Here is a 17,894-nt window from a genome sequence, read left to right on the forward strand (position 1 = left end):
ATAATGAAAGCTGTTCATGAAAAACCCACAGCCAATATCATACTGAAAGGGGAAAAAAACTGGAAGCATTCCCCTTGAAATCTGGCACTAGACAAGGATGCCCTCTATCACCACTCCTATTCAATATAGTACTGGAATTTCTGGCCAGAGGAATCAGGTAAGAAAAAGAAATAGAGTATTCAATTAGGAAAGGAGGAAGCCAAATTGTCTCTATTTGCAGATGACGTGACTGTATATTCAGAAGACCCCATCGTCTCAGCCCAAAATCTCCTTAAACTGATAAGCAACTTCAGCAAAGTCCCAGATACAAAATCAATGTGCAGAAATCACACCAGTAACAGACTTAAAGAGCGCCAAATCTAGAATGAACTGCCATTCACAGTTGCTACAAAGAGAATAAAATATCTAGGAATACAACTCCTCTTCAAGGAGAACTACAAACCACTGCTCAATGAAATAAGAGAGGAGACAAACAGATGGAAAAACACTCCATGCTCACTGTTAGGAAGTATCAATATTGTGAAAGTGATCATACTGCCCAAAGCAATTTATAGATTCAATGCTATATCCATCAAGCTACCTGTGACCCTCTTCACAGAACTGGAAAAGATCACCTGAAACTTCATATGGAACCTAAAGAGAGCCTGCATAGCCAAGTCAATTCTAAGCAAAAAGAACAAAGCTGGAGGCATCACACTACTTGACTTTAAACTATACTACAAGGCTACAGTAATCAAAACAGCATGGTACTAGTACCACAACAGAGATATAGACCAATGGAACAGAACAGAGGCCTCAGAGGCCTCAGAGAAATAGTTCCTAGAAATAGGTTTTTAAACTGGTCTGGTGGGTATTCTCGGTGATGCAGTCATCTTCTTCCTTCACCTGATTGGTTCAGCTCCTTAGGGGTCTTGTTTCATCTTCTTTGGAGGTCTCCGTTGGCTCTACCTAAATAGTAGGAATAGTATTGGTTCAGGAGAGTTCTCCTCAATTGAGAAGTTTTGGGGAGATTGCTCAGATGGAGAACAGGAGCTTAGTTTAGAAGGAATACTCGTGGAATTCTTGTTTAGGGATCTTGGTTTGGGAAGCCTTCTGTCTGTCTTATCTTTGTGTGTGTGTTTGTACATGTGGAGGGGATCTCTAAAGGAATTGCTGATGTAGGTTCAGCAGGGCTAACTCAAAGAACCCTCCTTAAGTCTGTTCACATACAATGAGATCTGAAGGACTTGTTAGTGGAAGCTCAACATGCATGACTTGGGGTGATCATTTGCTCCTTTGTCTTGTCCATAGTCCTGCATTCCTGGTTGGAAAGTATCCCTCCTGTCTTTAAATGGATCAAAGACAATAGGGACAAATGGGGACAAGTTTGAACCCTGCTAGCTTAATATTAGGAACTGAGCAAGATGACTAGTGTCTGTTCTGTTACAGTATTTTACATCAGCTGGGATGGAAAATGTTAATTCAGTTCCCCCATGCAGCCCGTTTGGTGACATCTTGTAAAATAGAGAGGGTTTTGCCTATGGTTCCATGAAACAGAAAAAAGTAATTTTCTTTGTGACTATGGTGCAACCAGCAGGGTCACTAGGGCCACTCAGGAAAGGGAACCCAGAAACCTGGCATGCTGGCAAAGGGTAAGAATTTCTTACCAGTCAGGCTTCTGGCCACTCCCTCCCTCTGGGCAAACTGGTTGAGTGAATGTTTAAAAAAAAATCACTGTTTGTTAATGAGAAAAAGGATTTATGAGCCTAGTCTGAGAGTGTAGTGAATCTGATGTACCTTGTGCTATGAATTTGTCTTTCTGTGCTATTCTGTCATTAAAAAATGGTACCACAGGCTAGAACATGGGCTTAGGACCCCTATAAGCCCACTGTTCAAGCCAGCCCATCAGACTGGTCAATTACAAACTTTGCTGTGGATCCTGGAAACAAAGGCCAAATGCAGTCTCTCTCTTGTTTTATGTCCTTAAGAGCATGATTTTGTGACCATGTGGGGGTACTCTCTCTTGGTCTCCACCAACCGGAGAGCAGGAATTTTTGAGACTATGTCAGGACCAGGAGTCAGAGATGAGTCAGCACATACTTCATCCCAAATGTGGGTGAGTTTTGTCTTAAAAGGTCCCATCCCCACAGGGCTTTTGTCATCTCTTGCTATCTTGAGCTCATTTTTGAGAGTGAATTCTTGGGGATCATGGGGATGCATTTTCTAACCCCTTTCTGGAAATACCTTTTGTTTACATGGTAAAAAACCTGGAAAGATATCTCAAAAGGCCAATCTACAATAGTGGTGTTACTTTCAGGAAAAGTTGATGAAATTGCGTATCTTATAACTTCGAGAATAATGGCTGACAATCATTTATGTCTGTGCCTTGGCAGAACTCAGGCTCCTTTTAACCCCCCAGCTTCTTGACCTCTCAATAGCTTCACAAAAGCAGTTGAGTTTTGGGTAAGGCCTATTATCATTTACACTGTAGGCTAAATATCTTCCAAAGTTAGCTCAGCCCAATAACCCAGGAAAAATTAAGAGAAAGGCAAAATGGGGGGTGGGTTAGCTTAGCTTACTATAATAAGTTTTCTCACTGATATAATTTTTGCAAAGGTGATTTCAATTACACTGAGAGACTTGTACACTTTAATCTTTGTGCTTTCACAAGAAACAATTTTATTATCATTGATTTAGTAGTAAAGATAAAAGTTCAGCTGTTCTCCCTATACCTGTTTTTGTTGTCCTTCAAAAGCTGTTTAATTTAGTGTGGAGTAGCAATTCTTCAGGTTTGCTTTTTTTGTTTTTCATTTACAAATTTAAACTCTTAAAATCTAGAATAAACTTCAGAATATGTATATATTTCTTCTTACAAAGGAAAGGATTTCTTAGGTAACTTGAACTGCAGACAAAAGAAAGAACACCAAATTCAAGCAAGGATTTGTGTGTGTGTGTTAAAAATTTCTATGTGATATTTAATGTGCTTTATCTTGTTACTTTATTTTACAAGCTTAAAAATCATGAGTAATCATTTACCCATTAAAAGATAATGGATAAATGCCAAAATAAAAGATAATGGTTAAAGAGCAAAGGAAGTCCTTTATCAGTTGGTCCTCAGACTTTAGATGTATTTTTTTGGGGGGGCAGGATGGGAATTAAGTAGAAAGATTTAGTTTCCAATGAGCTCATTATTTCGAATTTTCTCCATTACCATGGAATTCATGTTTAACCAGAGCAAGTAACCAGAGGTCTCACAGCAAAATAAGCCAGGTGGGTCAATAACAAATATTTATTCTAAAATAAACATTATTCTTTTGTTTATCTTATTCATTTATTGCTACTTCTGTCAGAGGTGTCTGAACCAGAGCAAATCCATCTTGAATAGGGGCTGGATAAAGTGAGGCTAAGACATACTGAGGCAGGAAAGTAGGGTCTGGATGCAGGGAACATAAGGCCAATCCCACACTTCAGCTACAACAGAAAATATCCTCTCCAGAGGGTGTACATGGAGTAAATAACATTGTAGCTTTACTTCATCCTCTCTGTTTACACAGGGCATACACCAAGTAACCAACGGAATCATCTAAAGGTTATGTAAACCTCAAAACTTCTGTAATGTGGCCCTTAGGTCCCTATGCTCAGGCCCACTCTCGCAATGTGATGTGAACTTTCATATTGTTAAATACAGTGAGTTTCAAGTTTCTCTCCAAAGAATCAGTGTGTCAGTGTGTTCAGCTATCTTATCCTTTGTTCTCCATTTTAAAGTTTAACTTCCTTCCTCTCTTCCCTTTGCCCCTAGTTCCAGTAAACAGCATCCCTGACAGTTTTAATCAGTAATTCTCATCTTTCCCCTAGTTACCTACATGTATTCCTCTCACCAAAACCACAAGAGGAATAAGCGCAGGTAACCAGGGGAACAGATGTGAATTAATAATCCACATATTAGGAGGGGATGTGCGAGTGAGACGTGCAGTGAGACATGTTCTGACCTGAGTCACCTTTAGTTACATGTTTCATAACCATCTTTCCCACTGACACTGCTCACCCCACCACTCTGGCTTGTACCCCCGCTCTATTTAAAATAGTCAGTCAGAATTCGCTTAGACTATGTAATCCAACCATAGCCAATAACAGAATGACACAGCAGTAGGAGCCACCTGCATCAGGGATAAGAACTCCTTCCTCTCCTCTGCTCAGGTGTGCTCTCACCATTGCTCCATCCACAAGATGCACCCTTCTATAGAAGTAAAAATTGTCTTGCTGGGAAAATTTGTATTTGAGTGCTATTTCTTTTGCAGCACCAAAAAATTTGCTTCTAACAATTTTCAATAAATCCCTTCATTCATTCCTTGCTTTGTTTGTGCATTTTGCCCAATTCTTTATTCAAGATGCCAAAAACCTGGACGCCCTCCACTGGTAACACTACTGGGCTGCATTCCCAGACATTAAGAGATTCTAAGTCACAGGATATGATAGGAAGGAAGTTGGCACAAGATGCAGGTCATAAAGACCTTGCTTGTAAAACAAGTTACAGTAGCGAAACCAGCCAAAACCCATCAAAATCAAGATGAGGATGGGACTGAACTCTGGTCGTTTTCACTGCTACACTCCCACCAGTGCCATGACAGTTTACAAATGCTATGGCAACCTCAGAAAGTGCCCTGTATAGTCTAAAAAGAGGAGGCATGAATAATCCACCCCTTGTTTAGCATATTATCGAGAAATAACATAAAAATGGGCAACCAGCAGCCTTCAGGGCTGCTCTATGGAGTAGCCATTCTTTATTCCCTTACTTTCCTAATAAACTTGCTTTTGCTTTACTCTATAAACTCACCCTGAATTCTTTATTGCACAAGAACCAAGAACCATCTCTTGGGGTCTGGATCAGGACCCCTTTACTGTAACACTTCTATTTGGTAACAGAATTTGTCTTGTATACTTCAGCACAGGACTCAAAGTATCTCCCTGTGGTTCTGTGAGAAAGGAAGCGTAGGTAAGGAAAAATAATTTTCTCTTCCACCCTGCATAGCTTCTTAGCTAGGACTTCCTGTAACAAAAGACAAACTAACAAAAGGACATCAAACAGAAGTTTGTTGTTCTACGTTGTCTTCTATGTATGCATACTTCCTTCATACATAGAAGGTAACGTAGAAAAATCACTAAATCTCTACAGCAGATTTTCAAATAGACTTCTTAGACTTTAGGTTTAAATATCCATTGTTCTTGGACACAGACAAAGAAAGGAGTAGGAAAAGGCCCATCTAAGTGTAAAACAAGAGTGAGATTTAAATTTATGCAGATTTAAATGTGAGGGCTTCTCCACTGACTAAGAGTCGTTAATGAATTAGTCAGCCTTCTCTTCCTGGGACAGAGAAGGAGATTTGAAAATTATTATTTTTAGTATAAACATATAAATTTCTCTTTTACTTCTACAAAAGTTGAATGTCAAAAGTTCTTTTAAAGTTTCTAAGCTCCTTCAATATGTATCATTGCTGATCATGATTCCTTGCAATTTGAAAAATTCTCAATAAACATTTGTAGAATTGTTTTGAATGTAATTGATTGGCATAATAGTATACTACAGTGTACAGTTAGCACTAAGAACAAGTTAATGTCATTTACATCACTCCAAAAATAATCTCTGCGAAGACTTGAGTGAATATGTCAAAGCATCACAGATATCAGTTTGTGAATAACTTAAATTTCTAGAATTCTTCCAAATTCATTTTCTAATAAAAGTCAGAGAGTAAATGTTGCTGACACTGAATATTGCACATACATAATTTTCCTTTCACCTCCTGTTGATGTCCCTCGCACAGACATGATTTAGTCTTTGGCCTCAATCTTGATAACAGACTCTATAGTGGCATCTCACATTGTTTGGGAATTAGAACTAGCAGTTGATTTCTTAAAGACTGGCATTCTTTTTATGCAACTGATTACAAAATTCATTCAAAGAAAACCTAAGCTGAATTAAATTTAAAGGAATTTAATTAAGAAAGGAACAATTCACAAATCAGGCAGCCTCCCAAGCCAGAGTAGGCTCTGAGAGTCCAGTGCAGCCACATGGTGGAAGAAGATTTATAAACGGAAACAGAAAATAACCTACAAAAAATGGAAGTGAGATACAAAAACAGCTGGATTTGTTACAGCGTGGTGTTTGCCTTATTTGAACACAGTTCAAATTGTTTTGATTGGCCAAAATCTGGTGATTGGCAGAAGCGTAGGCTATGGTCTTTTTATACCTCCACTTGTTATAGTTCACAATGTGATGAACTTAAAATATTTCAGGCCAAACTTAAAATATGTAAGGAGGCAGCTTTAGGCTAAACTTGACTGAACAAATTCATAGAGAGGTGGAACACTCTTATCCTACAACAATTATTTGAAATTTAAGATGGTTCTCTTACTTTATTTAAACACAAATATTTTCATTGCATTATATTTGTGCCAGGTATTAAGTAACTGTCTCAGCTCCACATCAACTTTATCTCAGCTCTGTAATGCTGGAACTGAAACTCAGCAAACCATATTCTTGGAATGTCAGCTGTATCTGTTAGGCTCTGCCAAAAGAGGACAGTAGAGGGAGGCTGGCTGGAGGAGCGGGAGATTTGCTCCTTCCTGTTTGTTTCCGGACAGCTTAGCATTAGAATGACCAACAACCACGCCTTTCTTTTTTATACTGGCAGCAGCTCTATTCAGTTTGTGATTTTTCCATCACTTATAAAACCAGCTTCATGCTCCCTTGACCTTACAGATATCAGGACAGGGCAGCCTGTGATCTCCCACGAGGGGTCTGAGTTTCAGTTCTGCAGGGCTCCTCTTTTAGGTTATTGTTTAATAACCTAAAATTCAGACTTCTTTCCTTTGCTCCTCCAACCCTAGGAATGACAGTTGTTTCTTACAACTACCCTGATACCTTAAAGTTGGCTTTTTACCATTTCAGTTTCCTACTAAACACTTTTGTATTAACCAAGATTCTTTTCTTGGCCAAACCTTCTTTTTTTGGCTAAACCTTAGTCAAACTCCCCTGAACCTTCTCTTCTACAAGGCCTGTTTATGTACTTTCTTTGTGGAGGCCAGTTTTTAGCAAGAATCCTGCTAGATCAACTTAGCAGAACTCTCAACTCTGATAGAGAAGGAGACAGGGAAATACTGGGTAGAAGAGGGTGGTTCTCCAGCAAAGGCCCCTCCCCTAAGCCTGGATACCTGCAGTCCTACGTGAGGGCAGGCATTCCTGTCTTCGCACCCAAAACTTGCCTTTTGGCCTGCCAAACCTTCTATCCTCTACCCATATAAACCCCAGACCCCAGGCTTCAGGGACAGACAAGACAAGCAGACAGGCAGATGAATGTCAGAATGGTTCAGCAGAGGAGAGAAGAAAAGGAGCATCTGAACATCAGTTCAGCTGGGGATAGTCAGAGAATCAGCCACTGGAAAGCCAAACTCCAGGGGAAGATCATTTTCCTACCCCATCCCTTGTCCAGTTCTGCATCCATCTCTCTGAGAGCCACCTCCCCCACCCAATAAAACCCCTATTCATCATCCTTCAAGTCCCTGTGTGACCCAATTCTTCTGGGACGTTGAACAAAAGTTCAGGATACAGAAAGCTGTCATGCTGGCCCTCTGCCCCTGCAAAAAGGCAGACGGTCCACTAGGACCACTGGGCTGGATAATTATTAAACCATGCATGGATGGCAAGGCTAAAAGAGCACACTGTAACGCATGCCCATCTGGGCTCTTGCACCTGTCTGTCTGCATGTTCTCCCTCCCATAAGGGGTTTGAGCAGCAGCAACAACTAACCAGATCAGCCACACCCTGGTTGCACATCCTGTAAGGGGGCTTAAGGAACTCTCCTGTTTCACCTTCATATTTGGTATTTGATCAAACTCTTCATCTCCAGTATCCCAAGGTGACATCTGATCATCCTGCCCTGGCTTCAGCAGGAATCCTGTTAGGCCACTTCAGCCAGAATCCCCCCAGACTTGATGTCTCCTCTTCAGTTTTCCTGTTATCAATTTCCCCTCAACTTGCTCCTTGGCTATAAATCTCCATTTTGTTCTCATTGTATTTGGAAATGAGTCCACTTCTATTTCTATAGAACTGGAATTTCTCTTCTGCTATTGCAACAGTTTTTGTTTTGATTTTCTTTAATAGACTCCATTCTCATTGATTTAATTTCTGTCCAGCTCTAGGTTTTTTTAACAGTATCTAGTTAAATTACCTCTGTTTAAATAACTAGTATGTTCTTTTTCTGATGGTACCCTGATCTGACACAATATTCAATAATCAAAGTAATCAAATAAATACTTATTTAAACAAAACTATACCTGAGCTATTAAATTAATATAAAGCCAGTTACACATAGAATCATAGAATAATGACGCACTTCAAGAAACATAAAAAACTGGAAATATTAACATTCTGAGAGGGCCACAGAGCTATGCTGAAAATCTCTGAATTAATGTTGAATTGTAACTCCAAATTACATGAGGACGCAAAATTGAGCAAAAGATTAACCAATTTTGGCACTTCAGAACCTCAGATGGAGGAAATAACTGAAGGAATAAATTAGAACAAAAGATAAAAAAAAAGAAGGAAGAATATGTGGATTTAGCATCCTATGTTTCAAATATATCATTATTGCCGGGCGCAGTGGCTCAAGCCTGTAATCCCAGCACTTTGGGAGGCCGAGGCAGGTGGATCACAAGGTCAAGAGATCGAGACCATCCTGGTCAACATGGTGAAACCCCGTCTCTACTGAAACTACAAAAAATTAGCTGGGCATGGTGGCACACACCTGTAATCCCAGCTACTCAGGAGGCTGAGGCAGGAGAATTGCCCGAACCCAGGAGGCAGAGGTTGCAGTGAGCCGAGATCGTGCCATTGCATTCCAGCTTGGGTAACAAGAGCAAAACTCCGTCTCAAAAAAATATATATACATATATATGTGTCATTATTTTGTGAAATTATAAAAAATAATGTATATTCACAGAAAAACATTAAAAAGAAATAGACAAAAACCAAATCCAGAATCTCCACAAGCCTTCTGTGCAATTGAAGTTAACTTTGCATTCAGGTTTTCAATTTTATTCTATATGAATACAGTTTTCTTACTGTTTTATAACTTTATTCTTTTATTTAATAAGATAGGATCTAAGACAGTAATTTTAATGTGTTGATATTTTGAACATTATTAATATGTTCTCTCTCTTAACTTATCCATCTTCCTGCAGGGAGTTGAACACATGTTTTAGAAGAAATGAAAAGGGAAAGAACAAAGCAATAATCAGCTTCTGATAAGAAAACTAGTATTTTGCCACAAGAAAATTAGCTTGAGAGGCAAGCATTTTGAGATAGGATTCTCAAAATTTCTTTATCTCCTCTATTTAAAATTGCAGCGGCTGTGCCTGATAGATGCATACTTATAGAGTTCTCCCATAGTTTGGCAGAGATAGACCTTCTACACAGGACAATAAATTCATAAATCTGTTCTCTTGATGATAGGAGGCTATGACAGAGGAGATTTAATAGGAAAAGAGAAAGAAAGAAAAAAAAGGCATTGAGACCACAGATTAATGCCCCTGATTCATCTCAGGTTTGGCAATGGCCTGAGGACCAGGGGAGATGTGGCTCCTCCTGAGCCATCCCTAGTTTCCATGTGATAGACACAGGATTCAAAGATGTTGTGAGTCCTGCTGTGGAGCATGTTGAAGGGCACCAGGAAGGGAGTAAGGGGAGTCTCTAGTAGCAGCCACAGAGCCCTTCCTCTGAACTGAACCACAGCAGAGACACAGGCAGACATCAGTATTCATCTGCTAGGGAGACACCAGGTGGACCCAGAAGAGTCAGCCAAAGAGAACAGAGGCCCAACATGGCTGAGAAAGATGGGCATATGACTTCTATTAGTCAAAATTTTCTGTCTTGAATGCCGCTGGGCCAAAAATCCAAGCAGAAGAAACACTGCCCTGAAGACCAGCATACCAAGCATAAATTAAAAGTCACCATGAAGATTAGAGGATCATTGTCCCCTCCCATGCCATGTGTTCTCCTAAATCATCTACTGCATGCAATTTCAAACATATCCCATCTGAGAGGAAGAAGCATGAGGAGGGGAAGAAATTAAGAGAAACTGAGTAATTTTTATGAAAAAGTGACTGGATATTACCAAAAGTTACCATTTAAATTATCAGCCTGGATTAGGCTTAAAGCAAGACTAAACACAGGTCATTCTTCCCACTAACCTGTGGGTAGGAACATGAGAGAGAAGGTTGTATGAATCATACATAAAAATTAATAAAAGTACATTTTCTCTACACATCAGAGTCAATGTTCGAATTTCACTTTGCAATTCAACTACACAATCACTTCCAACACAATTTTAAGAGATACACGGCACTTCCTTTCATGGTATTTCATATCATGTCTTAGTTATCTATTGTTGCCATAACAAATCACCACAAACTTAGCAGCTTAAATATCACCTATTTATTGTCTTGCAGTTTCTGACGGTCTTATAAGGCTGAAATTGAAGAATTGATAGGGGCTGTAGTTCTCACCTGGGGCTTGGGGTCCTCTTCCAAGCTCACTAGTTATGAGCAGAATTTGGTTTCTCGCAATTGTAGGATTGATGCCCCTGTCTTTTGGACACAGGATCCCCTTCATCTCCAAGCCAACAATAGTGGCAAATCTTTTTTGTGCTTCATATATCTCTGACTTCCGCTTCTTCTGCCTCTCTGTACTTCCTCCTCTGCTTTTAGGGCCTCGTGTCTTTACATTGGACCACCTAAGTATCCTGGATAATTTTCCTATTTAAATGTGAACTAATTAGTAACTTATCTGTAAATTCTCTTTTGCCATTTAACATAACATAACCTCAGGAGTAACACTAAAATGGCGGAGATTACAGGGACCAAAACTGTCTACTACACACGATGTATCTCAAATAATTTGTTTTTTTTTTTTCTTTTTTTATTTAAAACAGAGTCTTGCTCTGTCGCCAGATGCCAGGCTGGAGTGCAGTGGCAGGATCTTGGCTCACTGCAAACTCTGCCTCCCGGGTTCAAGCAATTCTCCTGCCTCAGCCTCCCGAGTAGCTGGGACTACAGGTGCCACCACACTCAGCTAATTTTTGAATTTTTAGGAGAGACGGGGTTTCACCATGTTGACCAGGATGGTCTTGATCTCTTGACCTCAGGAACCGGCCCCCTCGGCCTCCCAAAGTGCTGGGATTATAGGCGTGAGCCACCACGACTGGCCAAATAATTTGTTTTGCTAATCGCCTGCCATTATCCATTCAGACTCTTTGTTTCTTTGTTTGTGATAAACAATTAAACAATCGACATCATTGAATAAAGCACAGGACTGTTGGGCCAGGAGTTTTGCAGAGGAATAGTGGCTGACCTTGTCCTCAAGAAGCATGACATACATTAAATATTCACAGGCATTCAGCTCATGGGGACCTTCCATACTTGCAAATAACTAAGAATCATGAGAGCTAGATGAAGCTATAAAAAGACTAAGTAAGGCACTGTGCTGTCAAATACCACTGATGCACACCCCATCCACATCTTACAAGCTCCAGTTCTTGGAGAACACATCCTGAATATCACGGTGGCATAATAAAAAGTCATTTTTTCAACAGTCTCTGTTCTCTGTACCAGATTAAGTTGGAGTCTTACATACTTGCCCAGGATGCCCATGGTTACAATACTTAACAGCAGGGAAATGCAGAGCGAGAGAGCCAGAATCATGATGGCTCCATGGGCCCACTCAGCCCCTGGCTTCAGACTGCAGATGTTCTGTTATGTAACATGCTTTTGATGGGGGGAGGGTAAGTCCAACACAACCAGTGTAGGATCTCACACAAAGTTTCAAAAGAAGCTTGAAGAAATCCCCTCCAGTCCCCAGTTTAACTTTCACAAAGTAGGTAAGATGCTTCATAATCCTTCTGCCAAACTCTTTAAGTCCATCCTAAATAAACAAAGGAAACTGTAAATAAAAAGTTGTGTATGACCACAGATGCTGATAAAATAGTTCTATGTAAAAAGGAGCTCCATCTACAACCTGATATTCATAAATTTTAAAATCTCAGTTAAGTAGATAACTATATAAAAATTTTTAAATTATAAAATGTACTCAGAATTAAGTAGGTTTATTTACCAACTTTAGAATATAGAGATAGCAGGTCAAATCACTGGAAAATTTGTGAAATTCAGTAAGTTGGCTGGGATAATTTAATTATTTAGAAATAATGATATACTATCTTTACCTTACACCATGCACTAGTATTTAGTCCACCTGGATTAAAAAGAAAACTATCCAATATAAGAGTATAGAAAATAAACACAACATTTGAATAATCCTATGGTCCATTAATCTTTTCAAACTATGACACCTAAGTGAGATGCAATCAAGTTACTTACAAAGTCCCTTCAATCTGATAATGAAAATAAAACTGAGTCATTTCTGTTTTATACTTCATTTAATTTTCAAAGACAGCACAGCATCATGTTTGATTATAATCCTGGATTTAGATCCCAGCTCCTTTCTACTGAGCTATGTGTCCTTGGGCTAATTCCACAATCACTTATGCCTAATTTTCCTGAACTGTAACATGAAAATATTATCATTTACCCTCTAAAATTGTTATGAGAATTAAGAAAGTAAACACGGGCTGAAAAACTGAAACAGAGTCTGGGCCTCAAAAAATGCCTATTTTTATTATTACCCATTTTCCCTTTGCCCCTGTTCTGTAATTCTAGACATGTCCTCCATGTCTTTTTAAACCTTTCCTCTCATTTAGTCACCTCTTTCATTTCCTCTGAATCAGAGAGAATTTCTTTCTTTGTCATCACATCTTATGACTTGCCATTCTGCAGAATCTAGTCTGCTTTTCAATGTCTCCTTTAATCTATTCCAAATTTTTGAAAATGAATGTTTTTCATTTCTAGGAAAACTTTCTGGATGCCAGATCATTTCACTTTGCATTCACTGGAATCTTTTATTTTGATCTCTTCAACCCGTTTGAATTAGACTTCCTCCCGTTTTCTCCATTCACTTGTAGTATTTGCCACACATGTCTCATTCACTTTGCTTCCTTGAGTCAAGCCAACCTTTACAAACATTGAAGTGCTTTTTCCCTCTGATAGCTTTTTCCTTCTGTTTGCCCATCTTTGGAGGGGTCAGTGAAGGCAGCCTGTGTTTGGCTGAGATGATACATCAGGTGATTAATCATTCAGAGATAATATCTTTCAGAGATTGAGCCTCTCCATAATTTTCAAATCTCATGAAAAAACAAAAAGACAGTTTAGATGTTTACTTTTCTTTATTGGAATTCTAAAGAAGAAATAGAGATTTCATTACTCTGCCAAATTATTGGCTTTCTGAACTTCCCAGAAGCCATGAAGTTAGTCAAAGCAGCTTTCCTGTCCATCCCCTAACTGGCAACCTCCTGATTAGGAGGCAACTTTGGGAGTTCCCCTTTTACTGAGCATGACAGTCCTTAGTGCACTTGCCAAAAGCATTGAATTCATTTTCTCCAATACCTGCCCATGACCCGCCTCTCTTCCTCTTTGCAGCCCCTCCTGCCATGACTCTCTTTTATCTTTCTTTCGGCAGCTCTCACTATCTGACATTTTATTATAGGTTCATTTGCTTATTGCCTGCCCCCTCATACACACAATAAGTGCTCAAGAAAATGTGTTACATGAATAAGCATTTTTCTCTATATAAAATTAATATTTTAATATTGATCCACTAGCCCTTTCCTCAATAAAGTATGCTCTCTGGTATACCTGCTGAAAAGATTCTGCAAAATTTCACAAAATTGCTGACATGTTTCCAAGCCTGACCTTTTGTATAATTTCAATGGGAATTGATACAAGCTGGAAGACAAATGCATTTCTAAAATCACCATATTGAATCATTAGTTTTCTTTACAGTGAGTTTTGTTTTTCTTAAACTTCCACAGTCCCAAACTTCATTTGCTTTTAACATGGTGAAAAGCAAATATGATAAAAAAACATTTGTGGTATAAAACATCCCAAACTCTTCTTTACTCTAATGTAAAGCAATTACTTTTATCATTTTTTGTGTTTAGTTCTTCCAGTACTTACTTTTTTTTAAATTTTTTTATTTTTTTAGTAGAGACAGGGTTTCACCATGTTGACCAGGATGCTCTTGATCTCTTGACCTCGTGATCCACCCGCCTCGGCCTCCCAAAGTGCTGGGATTACAGGCATGAGCCACCACCCCTGGCCATTACTTTTATGACTCCTAATATGGTATGCTCAATTCTCCAGGAAAAAGGCTCTGAGATGGAGATCACATTTAGGAAGTTTATCAGGGGGTGCTTTGGGGATCAACTCCAGTACAGAAAGCATTGAAGGAAGCAGGACAAAGCAGAGTGAGAATTTAGAATTGTTACCTACACCAGCGCACTAAGCTGATCCCCCAGAAAGTTCTGGAGCTAGGGTGGTTCTTCAGAGTTATCTCAAATTGAGACAAGAGAGTTGAGACTTTTTTATTTTCTCACTGAATAGTCATTAGATGTGGGCTGCCCCAGGGAGCAGGTAGCCCTTGGGCAAGGCAGTTTCCAGACCGAGAGCAGTGACCAGAAAGCAATGCAGATGTAATCCTTCTGTAATCTACACTCCCTGAACTGGGGATCATGTGCTTCAGTCCTTAAGGGAGGAGGGTCCAGTCAACCCACACGAGCACTCGCCACATTGCTTTGGATCGCCCCACATATTTTTGCTTCATGGCTTTCTTATATAGTTCTGTTACAGCATTAAGATGAAAAGGGAGAAGATGGAGAAGGAGGAAGAAGAGAAAAAGGAGGAGAAAAAAAGGAAGAAAAAGAAGAGGTGGCAGCAGAGGAGGAGGAAGAAGGAAAGAGGAAGAGGAACAAGTGGAAAAGGAGGAGGAAGAGGGGAAGAAAGCAACCAAAACAATGATAACAACAATCAATGCATGGACATGCATCTGAAAAACTGGGAAAGGAGAGACAAAGAAAACCAGGGATAGGGCAACTCTTCCTCTTTTCTAGTAAGGAGAGCAAGTGGATAATGCCTAATGTTTACAAATGTAAGTAAAACTATAGAACATTATTTAGAATTAAGGATATCCTCACTAGAAAAACTAAAAATAGAAAATCAAAAGAGGCACGTGAGTAAAAACAAAAAAAAAAAAATGCCTGAGAGCTTATAAACAACAGCAATATATTCTTGACTCACTATATGCATAATCCTACTCTGCAGGGACAAACACTTTTAACTTGTTCTTCTGACAATAATTTTATTATCCTTCATAATATGTTTGCATATCTATTTCTTGGCTTGTGTGCTCTATTCTAAATATATTGACTTGCCATTATGAAATACAATAATTAGGCCACCTTCACCTTTACCTCCCCTATTATCTACTCAGAACTTCCAAGGGGGTCTAATTTCAGAATTTTGAAAATGGAAATACAGAGGGCTAAATACACTGGGCTTAACTGAAAGTTTGTTTACAATAAAAATACCAAAGTCATAATCTATGCCATGACCCAGGCAATACAGCTTTAAAAATATCTGGAGGAAGACTGTTAATTTCACAAGAACTTTGGTGTCAGTTGATGGACTGAGCACATATATTTGTTACCCCCCAGGATGAGATCCAATAGAATAACAATCAAATAATTTATCATGGAATCGAACAATACAAGGAAAGCAGCAACAGACAGCATCATCAGCACATGAAAGTTAATATTAATTTCTGGAAGACTGAGCCTAGGGGTCATCCAGAGATAAAAGCTTACGATCTTTTCCGTTTTTTTCTGAGCACACATTTTATGCTGAGCCTGTGTATGACTTTAAAAATTCCCTGATATACATGAGTGATTTTCTTCCCCTAATTTCCCAAAGAATCTTTTTCCCAGGCTTTCAGCATGTCTATTATTTGTGTCAACTGTAATCTTTAACCCCAGATAACACTGGGCTAATCATTTGCTTTACAACATTTTCAGGAAATGCCTTAGGTATTGGTGCTTTCCTGACCTGAAAAAGTTCAAAACTAGGTAAAACAAAGGCAAATGCTTTGCGTCAGTTCTTCAGGTAGTCCCCAAACAGTCAAAACGGACCAAAAAAAGTTACATGAGATTAAGTTTTTTCTGCTCCTTCCAAAAGCAGGGACCAAAGCATTACACAGGGAACAGCAGCTTCTGTCTTTAAGACCAAAACTGAACTAGGGATGGCAGAGAGGTAAAAGCAGATAAAACTGCCACAAAACTTTCTTGCCATTTTTATGTTATCTTTTTTGATTCAGTGTTTGCTTATTTGGTATAAACCTTTGACTATTTCTCAGAGTTCTGACGAGGTTGATTCTGACCATTTTCACTCAATTTTTCAGTATTTTTTCTGGAGAGGCAGGCCTTTGGAACTACCTGCTCTGTCATTTTAACCGTGGCCACTAAACTCACTGTAATTTTAACTCAGTAGTGATCGACTTGGCCCATTTTTTGCCTTTGCTCCCCAGTTTGGGGAGATTATTTTAACAGTGTGACATTTGAAGTAAGATCCCCTGTCTTTGAATTTCAGCTTTCCACTTACTAGGTATGTGATCTTCAAGAAGTCACTCCATGAGGCTTTGTTTCAGTATCTGCAAATTAGGGATGACGATAAGAATCGTCTCCAGCTTTGAGGGGATATTACATGCACAGAATGAAATAGCATACTTGAAAAAAATTTAAACTGTAAAATACTAAAAATACCAATTATTTTTAAATGAAAAATTGTTTGAGCTGTAGTTTAACTTTCATTCCCTCAGCCATTCAATCCTATTCAAAATCTTTCAAGAATTTGTACTTGGAAAGGCCTATGTTTGATTTTTTTAAATCAATCTTTCCAAAGACTGTTATACTCTTGCTACTTATTTATCACAAAAGTATTTAAAATGAGAATGTATTTATGAGGAACATAAGGCAAAAAATGTCATAAAACTGGAAAACAGAATAAGATTATACACATCTTAATGTTATTGAGGGAAAAATATATCTAGGGTTTCTCAAAATACTTGTTTCATTCAAAGACAATCAAATGAAGTAAAGGTTTTGCTATCTCAGAAACACTACCACTCAGCTATTCAGGAACTTCCTTTCCACAGTTCAATTTTGAAAGTTTAGTGTTCTTGTCAGATGACACATAAGAATCACCTGTGGAGGTTTATACTGTTGTTATTGTTTTTTTAACACAGGTCCCTTTCTGAATTTAGAAGAAGAATTAGGAGCCAAGCATATATATATTTTTAAAAAGTTCTGTAGAAAATTATGATAGGCAGTCAGGATTGAGAACCATCCATTTGAGTGTTTCTATTTTGTTATACACAGGGGATACATTCTAAGTCCCCCACTGAATGCCTGAAACTAAGGATAATACCAAACCCTACACACACACACACACACACACACACACACACACATATATACATATATATATACTGTATTATGTGTTTACATATACATGCATACTTATGATAAAGTTTAATTTATAAATTAGGCAAAGTAAGAGATTAACAGTAATAACTGTCTGACCTGCCCGGACCCTCGTTGCTTGGACCCCAAGTCCCGATCGAATTAAACGAGACGAAGTAAGAGTTCAGGCTTTATTAGGGAATCTCCGGGCAGACTAGACTCGTGCACGGTGGAGAGTCAGCAGCCTCTCGCCGGTTTTCTTTGTCTTGCGGTTTTTATAGGGGTAGTGGAGCTGAGGGAGTGGGAGAGCCGAGGTGGCGGGTAGTGGTTGGTCAGTTTAAACTGCCGGGCGGGAAGTTGGGGGAGAGCTGATGGGGCGGGTGGTGATTGGTTGGGTGGTCGCTGGGCGGGAGGTAGCTGGAGTTGCGCCAGTCGGGGTCTCGGAGAGCTGAGCCGGGAAGC

General features: G+C 39.1%; 1 long non-coding RNA gene across 3 annotated transcripts in view; it reads right to left on the reverse strand.

The window, feature by feature from the left end:
• Positions 1-17,682, reverse strand: part of LOC144578497 (uncharacterized) — a 176,701-nt gene extending 159,019 nt beyond the window's left edge. For all 3 annotated transcript variants that reach the window (XR_013524386.1, XR_013524387.1, XR_013524385.1), the window contains exon 1: positions 17,553-17,682. This is a non-coding gene — a long non-coding RNA (uncharacterized LOC144578497). The remainder of the gene's footprint in view (positions 1-17,552) is intronic.
• Between the last annotated feature and the right edge of the window lie 212 nt (positions 17,683-17,894).

Source organism: Callithrix jacchus, chromosome 12, assembly GCF_049354715.1.
Source record: "Callithrix jacchus isolate 240 chromosome 12, calJac240_pri, whole genome shotgun sequence".
Lineage (NCBI taxonomy): Eukaryota > Metazoa > Chordata > Mammalia > Primates > Cebidae > Callithrix > Callithrix jacchus.